This window comes from Pinus tabuliformis, chromosome 4_2, assembly GCF_031772625.1.
Source record: "Pinus tabuliformis cultivar Carrire ecotype Pingquan chromosome 4_2, CPIR1, whole genome shotgun sequence".
Classification (NCBI taxonomy): domain Eukaryota; kingdom Viridiplantae; phylum Streptophyta; class Pinopsida; order Pinales; family Pinaceae; genus Pinus; species Pinus tabuliformis.
In genome coordinates, this window is record NC_142304.1 from 851,427,416 (window position 1) to 851,436,269 (window position 8,854).

Consider the following 8,854-nt stretch of genomic DNA (forward strand, 5'->3'; position numbering starts at 1 on the left):
TAGAAGCTCAGAACGAGCCAGAATGCATTTCATGAGCAGATCTGATGACTACGGGTTGGTGTGGACGCATGCAAGCCTCTTTTGGGCCCATGCACGACGCTGATACCTTGCTCCACCATCCTCGTCACCATGCAACCAAGATCCTTGCACCAACAAACCAGATCAATGAGTTCTCGTGGAAAAATCAGTTGTCAGAGAAAAATGAACACCGAGGCTCATACCACGTCCATGTCGAGCATCAGAAGCTTCGGGAGCGCGATTAGCAGGTCATCTCCATTGTCAAGTAGCATGCACCCAAGGAGGTGAGACTGTTACAAGGCACCCCGCGGGAATCCTGTAGCAGTCAAACCTGCAGGAGTGGATACCATTCATCGCCCAGCCATCTCCAAACAACACACGGGCGCATGCAACCAGAGCGTCCACTACAGCGCCAGCATCCTGTAACCATGAGCCTCCGGGACTGTGTAAGCCACATGCAGCAGGTAGATCCGTCGTCCAAAAACTGGAAATCATGTGCAGACGCGCGTAGGTAAGTGTTCTAATCCTTCCTTCCATCAAATCGCATGAGTATCACTTTGATTTGTTTGCATGGCGTAGAAATGAATGGTTGAGCGGCCGTAAGGCCAGTTGACTGGCCACGTTGGCTAGTGAAGGGATAGTCAGATGATGGGTGGCAGCCACGACAAAGGGAACACGCAGCACGCACGTGAAGATCAGTCCCGTCAACCGAGAAACGAGTTTAACCAAAAAGGGTGGCGGCAGATCTGTGGGAATGAATGCGGCAGCAAGTCAATGTGCAGGCGGATGATGGGTGACGTCACCCAACGGTCCGGCGGGGACAGCTCATCCTCCGCGCCACGAGCTGCGCCGATTCAAAATCTAATCGGCTAGATTGTGCGCGTATATCCATCCACCTCCACTTCAAAACTTGAGTAACTCTTCTGAATACCTCTGCATGTTGATACGCCAAGCTTTCAGCCGACTGAACACCAGTGAAGCGCACCTCAACCGTAGTCCAATTACCGTTCTCCCCGAAGCTTGCGCACTGCTCCTACAGGAACAGTTTCTACAGGAACACAGTCCTACAGGAAACAGTTTCTACAGGAACGCAGCTCTACAGGAAGGGGAAGTCTTCACGTAAGAAAAGGTGGCAGAAAAGAGGTAACCCTGAAACTCCTTCCGCAATTGGCTTTCAAAGGTGGCAAGGTCATTATTCACAGTCTGGTCATAAAAAAATATTGGATTGCCGTGCCTATACTATCGCTTCTACAGGATAGCAGTATAATTAGACTGTGGTCTGTGAATTCATTGCATGCTCTGTCTATAAGACCGAATTTCCTTTGTATCTATCGCCTTTGGTCAAAACCACTGTGTTCATCATGCCTGGTGGGTTTATCAGGCGAGAGCCCACTGATTCAAATACATTAAGGAGAAACCCGGCAGTGGTTGAGCTCTTCACTAGAGCACAATGGATGCCTTTTTGTGATAAACTACAGGGCTACGATGATGAAGTAGCCGAGGAATTCTTGCAGGCATTGAAGCCTAAATCCCAGACACTGGCCACAGTAAGCTTCAGAGGTCTCAGCCTCCAACTCACCCCAGAGCATATAAGTCGAATCACAGAACTGCCCATGGGTCTGCCGTGGGATAAAGAAGAGCGGAAGCAGAGCCAGCAAGCAAAGAAGGAGTTCTTCCCACCTGAAGAATCATTCACAGAGGACAAAAATGGGGTGAAAAGGACAAGCATGTTGCCACCATGGAACGAAGTCAGTTTGCAAGTTATGAAATATATCACCTGTGAGGGTCGTTACAGCATCGTATATGCGTATCACTTCAGGCTGCTCAATGAACTAAGACACCAGATTGACCTCCCTGCAGCACAGAGGCTGAGCATTCCTTACTTTTTACTGCAGTCCTTGATGGAGTGCTCCACAAAGCTCAAGGACGGAATTCCGGATCAGGTAGCCCACCATGGGTTAGTCAAGCTTCTTGTGGAGGATGCTCTCCACTCATATAAAGTCCCCCTCGCATGGGAAACATTTAGGAATTTAACAAGAGAAGGGAACATAGAAATGTTGCTTGAAGAAACGAAATCCTCCAGCGGTGAAGAAGAAGAGCCAGTAGCCGAGAGTAAGAAAGGGAAAAGCCAAAAGGTCCCGACTCCAACACAGAAGAAAGAACAAAAGGAGAAGGAGGAGGGAAAGGATGACAGAGCAAAAGAGGACACCCCCATCCTGTCAGCAAGGGAAAAGAGGTTGAAAAGCAGGGCAGTCAAAACTGAGGTGGTCCCTGCCAGCCCAAGCACCTCGTCAGCTCCTGCAGTCAAAGCCAAAAGCAAAATCCATGCAGCCAAGCAAGAAAAGGTGGTGAGAGTTGCATCTACAGGAACGCAAAAACTGGCTTCTACAGGAAGCCCGAAAACACAAACACAGGCTTCTACAGGAAGCCCGAAAACAAAGACAAAGGCTTCTACAGGAAGCCCGAAGATCAGTAAGGAGCAGGCTTCTACAGGAAGCCCAAGAGCAACGACCAAGGCTTCTACAGGAAGCCCGAAAATCGTTGGAGAACAGGCTTCTACAGGAGGCCCAAAAACGGAGACAAAGGCTTCTACAGGAAGCCCGAAAGTGCAACCACAGGCTTCTACAGGAAGCCCGAAGACAGAGACAGGGGCTTCTACAAGAAGCCCGAGATAGGAAAGAGGGGCTTCTACAAGAGGCTCGAAGGTCATTGAGAAACAGCCTCCTATAGAGAGTCCGAAGACAAAGAAAGAATCTTCTACAGGAGGCCCGGAAGCGGGCAAAGCAGGGTCTTCCACAGGAAGCCCGAAATCTAAAAAGGAGGGGCCCTCTACAAGGAGCTCCGAGAGAGCAAAACGCAAGAAAGAGAAGGCTGGCATTCTCGAAAAGGAGGCAGCAGCGGCACTGGCTACCCTCAGCACACCTCCAAAACCAAAAGAGAAAAGGGAGAGGGAGACCCCTTTACCACCTGAAGCCAGGAGAAGCAAGAGGATGACCGCGGGCAAGCCACAGCCTCCACCCAGCAGCCAAACCACTTCAGGGGATGTCCCTACTTCACCCAGTGCAAGGACCCCCTCTAAAACATCAGCTACCCCCGAAAAGGGGAGCCCAAAAATAACTTCCTGGACACGAAAGATAGGCCAGTCGCCTTCCGAAGCCCGACTCAAGGAAATAGAAAAGGGGAAGGAAGCATCACCCTCGTCACCACCAGGGGCAGAGAAGGCAGGGCCATCAAAAGCAGAAAAGAAAGAGCCTGTTCCGGTCCCGAGTCCTCGACCAAGGACAAGGAGCAGGAGCAAGGTTTCTCAAGGATGAGCAAATGGTTCAGCTGGGGGGTGATGATGAGCCCCAATTTTGGTACAATTTGGGCTCATTTTGGCCTATTCTACTTGCTCAAACCATTCATTTTTTACTGCTTATGCATGCATTTCTTAGTTTATTCATGTTGTTTGTAGGAAGAAGGGTAGGCACTCTATCTACGTGACTAATGCATTGTGATTCCAGGTTTTGGCATTAAAAGGGAGCAAAAGACAACGAAAAAGGAGACAAGGAGACAATGAGGTGGCACTGCTGACTTTTAGGAGAGGATGTCTACGGTCTTGGGGACATTCCTCGTGATTCCCACCAAGAACTCTGAGCTCCAATCCATCTCCCCTCCAAGCTTAGAAGCAGCCAGCTGTTCTACAGGAACAGCAGTTATAAACTGCTCTATAGGAACAGCAGTTATGACCGTCCTACAGGATCAGCAGTTAAACTCTAGTTGGACAGCCGAGCTCCTAAAATCAAGGACACTTGTTGGATCATCGTTTTTGTATAAGTATAGAGGCCTTAGCCTTGGATAGGTTGTTGAAACTCTCGTATTGCTATTGTAATTTTGGAGCACAGCTCAGTTTTTTTTCCTTTTTGTAAGCCAATTTGGCATGATATCAGATTATGAATAAAGAAGGCAGATTTTGATCTAGCTCTGAGTTTTCTTAAGGAGACTATAGCTCTCAGGTTAGGGCCCAACCTGAGAGCCATAGATCCCCTCTGTTGTAGTGTTGTTTCCATTTCGTTTCAGCACTTTGAGTTTTCCTTTTCACATGCAATTCGAATTACAGGTTGCTAATTTAGTTGTTTTCATGAGTTGAGATAGGATTTGCTTATGGTGAATTGGTTTACAGTTGCTTAGGTTAGAAGAGGATAGATACAATCTATTGGAGCTCCAACAAAAAGGTTGTTAAGGCTCACTGCCATCTCATCTGGGATTCGAGTGCAGTCCATGACTAACCACCAAAAATACGCATTTCTTTATCCCATGATTGCTGCAAACACGGTCACATTATGTTAGATGCTTCCACATGATTCACACCTGCACCACACTCCTTTACCACAGCTTCATGCACATTCTCCTTCGCGTTTGGATTGTTGTTCATTGAATTTATAAGCACAGGTAGTCTAAGTTAATGCATTTTCGGTTTGGTGATAGTCACAAGCATTTGTTCCATTTACACTGCTTTCTCTCGTTCCATTACTTCGTCCTCCATCTTGATCACGCATGCAAACACATCTTTGACCTCTTCTCCGCTCTGTTATCTCCCAAAGTCTTTCACTCCTCTCGTACTTCCATTCTCTAGCCCTTTTCGTTGACATAGCCCTCTATCTTCCAACCCACTCCCTACACTCACTCCCCATCCTATTCCTTCACTTCTACAGCCATCACCAGCCTCATTCCTACCTTACACATCTCCCCCTACCATTTCATCACTCCTCCATCACGCCAAACACTCACGGTAGGTTATCCTGTAGCCGTTTGTAGACATCCTGTAGAAACCAGAGTATCCTGTAGGATCCCCTGCAGACTTCCTGTAGGAGGCCACTCACTTGGTTGCTGAGCTTCTGAATGTGAGGAACCTCTGTGGATGGATGTTAAGGATCCCTAGGGACCTCTCCTAGCCTCCCCAACCTGTCCCACACTTTCCTTCCTTCTCCATCCCATCTGCGCAACCAAACCCTAGTTAGCACAAGATCACAATCATTGCACACACTTAAAGGAAAAATACAAAAACATATCTTTCTTGATGCAAGTAGTTTATATCCATGCATTTGCACTTATTAGAGATAACAACAGCATTGGTAGAAGTTTCATTCACATGTTTTGCATTGTAGAGGTTAGACTAGTTAAATTAGGGTTTCCTAGGTTTACATGCTTTGATTTGCTTTCAGTTCATTTTTGTCAAGTAAAGTAGCTTTCCTTTGAGAATAGCTTTCGTCCATCAATTAGCAAGCTTCTTCTGAGAGCCTATAGAAGTTGGCTTGAGCCCTAGCGGACTTGTGCCAGCTGACCAAGTGACAGCTGCGACAAGAGCTAGTACTTGTGCATATAGCACCATCGCTTCCAAGTTTATACGAACTACCGGGTTGATAAAATTAAGAGACAGGAAGCCCCAGGAGTTGTAGCATTATTGCTACAATACTGGAGCTCACCAATACTCTCAAAGGTTTGCTTGGTTTTAAGAGACCATTTTACCTTGGAATCCTTCTTTAACGTGGTATTTATCATTCTTGTCAACTCAACCAAGTTTGGGATAAATCTTCTTAGGAATTGATCTTTCCAAGGAATGCTTGCAACTCTTTAATGTTTCTTGGATAAGGGATTTGAAGGATAGCTTGAATTCTTTCTGGATCTGTTCTAATACCATCTTTTGAGATGATATGGCCTAGTAATTTTCCTTCTTCAAGGCCAAATAAAGACTTCTTGGGGTTCAAGGAAATGCCATATTTCCTACATGTTAGGAACACTTGTCTCAAATGTTTTAGGTGCTCTTGATCAGATTTGGAGAAAGGGGTAAGGTCATCAAGATAGACAACCAAGAAATCATGGATTTCCCTGGCAAACACAATGTCCATGGCCCTTTGAAAGGTAGCACCAACTTTTTTAAGTCCGAAAGGCATTTTGAAATATTTAAATGTTCCCCACGGTGTTGTAAAGGCTGTCTTGTCTTGGTCATCCGGGTGAACAAGTATTTGGTTGAAACCTAAAAAGCCATCTAGCAAAGAGTTTCTAGATGACCCCACTACTCTTTGTAGGATATGGTCCATCTTTGGCAATGGGTAGTGGTCTTTAAGGGAGACTTGGTTTAAATTTCTCAAATCTACACAAAGCCTAATCTCACCTGTTTTCTTTCTTGTGGGAACATGATTGGATACCCATTCAGAAAATCTAATGGGTGCTATTATGACAACCTCAAACATTCTTTTTACTTCCTTTTCAATCAAAGGGAGAAGCACGAGATTGATTCTCCTTAGTTTTTGTTTGAAGGGATTTTGATTTGGCTTTAAGGGAATGATATGTTGAATAACTGAGGTGTCATAGGACTTCAAGTCCTCATAACTCCAAGCAAATACATCTTGGAATTCTTTGAACAAATCAACATATTTGGGCTTTTGATCGAGTGGCAAAGATTGAGATAGTTTGATCATTTTGGGCTTCTTTGCTGTACCAATGTTGTGTTCTTCTATAGCAGCATTTAAGGGCTGCATCTTTGGCTTTTTGGGGACATCATTAGCATCAAACATATCTTCTAATGGAGTGAGGCCAGCGGGCAGAAATTTGTCCTTTAAATCAATGATCTTGGCCTCTGTTTTGGCTATTTCCTCCAAATGCATTTGTCTCAGCTCTTTTATGTTTGTGTTGTCAAAAATAGTTGGGTTTAGCATTTGTTTGGCTGTTACAGCTGTTACAGCCTGATGATTTTCATTTGTTTGTTGTTGTTCATCCGTCATAGCATCCATGTCAATGTTAATATTTGAAAACTCATGCTCAAGAGTGAGGAAATTATTAATCTGGGCATCATTTTCGAACACTTGCCAATCTTTAACATTATTTGGGACAGCAGGCCTATGTTTTATCTCAGCAGTGAAATGGTGATTTGGCTCAAAGGGAAGCTTGCATGTACTAGCAAAAGTGGCTAGGATGTGTGCATGAATGTTATGATTTCTTGAAATCTTGGCAAGCTTGGATTCAGTGAATGCATTGAGTATATTAGTGGCAGCAATCCTATAGGCCCTCATTCTATTGTCATTAGTAACAAAGTTGCCTTTCATTTGTTGTATGATTAAATCGGAGTCACCTAGAATGGATACTTTGGCAGCTCCTAGAGATTTGAGCAGTTAAAGGCCTAAAAGGAGAGCCTCATACTCTGCCATGTTGTTGGTGCATTTGAAGTTGAGTCTATAGGCATGACCCTCTACATGATTGTTTTGTGTATTGTGAATCCATACACCTGCCCCTGCTCCTAACTTGTTAATAGAGCCATCAAACTCTGAATACCATGTTATTTCTTGCTTGTGGTTAGTATTAAGAGTTTCAGCCATTTTAGGATTGGGCAAATTTGAGATTTCTATTTGGGGAGCTTCTTCTAGTATGTTGGTTGCATTGGTTGCCTTGACAATTTCTTGGGTGTGGGCAACCAATTCTTCATTCATGCATGTTTCTTGTTCTAAAGCCAAAGGCTTATCATCAGTTGGTGGAGTTATTTCATCATTAAACAAAATAAAAGAATCCATATCAGAATGGATTGAGTATATAGGAAAGTTTTGGGGCTTTTCCTCACTACTTACCACATACTTCATCAATGTTTCTCTATACAGTGTCTTTGGTTGCCCAAAGACTGATATAGTGGCATAAGAGAGGTCTAATTGGAGATATCCTTGGAGTTTTGCTCCCCAAGATCTTGATAAGAGCATGCCATATTTTGGTGGAATGTCAGCAACCACCACGTCCATTAGGATTGTCTTGTTGGGATATTGGACTAAAGACACACATAAGTCTTTGATTAAGCCTAAACACTTGACCTGACTAGAATCAAAGGAAAATAAGTCTTTGTAGGGTCTTGTTACATCAAGGTTTAGCTTCTCCATTACGGCTTTGGGCATAAGGTTGTGTGAGGCACCTGAATCAAACATGGCATTATGCAAGACTTTATCATGTATGTGTAAACTGACATAAAAGGGTAAAACAGCTCCATGTGTTGATTTGCCATCAACTTCAGGTCTGAAAAGGAGCTCAGGTTGATCATCTAATACATTCACATCATCCCTATTCTCTGGCATTTGCAGTGATCTTTTGATTTGCTGCCTATAGATATCATGTTTGGCAAGCTTAGAGAGGGGGATGGAAATCTTAAGTTTGCCAATTTCTGCCTCTAAATTAAATGGTTTCTCCAATGGAGTCTTTGTGTTGGCCGTAGCAGATTTCTCCTTTTTAAGTGTATTTTCTGCGTTTTCCTCTTGATTATTAGCGTTATGGTGAGTGATACCTTGCGGCATTTCTGTTTTGGGAAGGCTTTTAGGAGTGATGTTCAAATCTTCTTTTGAGGAAGAAGGTGGCAGAGGCTGATCAATAGAAGGTTGCATGTCTGTTATGTCCTCTACAGTCACTTGATGCGGGTTTGGGATAGTTATATCAGCTGGTTCTGTTATAATAGCCTTGCCTTTAATCTTGTTGGGTTGTTTGCCCTCCTTTGGTTTGCTAGGTACAGGACTGTCAATGGTTCTTGTTCTTAATTTATATTGTTTGTGTACCTCGTACACAGCAGAATCATAGCCTTGTTTAAAGTCAAAAGACTCTCCGGTTTGGGTTTGGAAATGATTGGTATCATCACTGTTTTGGTCTTCTTTGGATAAGAAAACATGTTGCTCGTTCTTCAAACCCATTAGGTTTATGTGAGTGTCTTCTATGGGCTCACTAGAAGTGGATGCCTCTGTATAATTTTCTTGGAAAGGAGGTCTTATATCACGGTCTGGGCTTGCCCTTCCGGCTTTTGGATTTTGATTTTTCCTGAAATTTGGGTTCC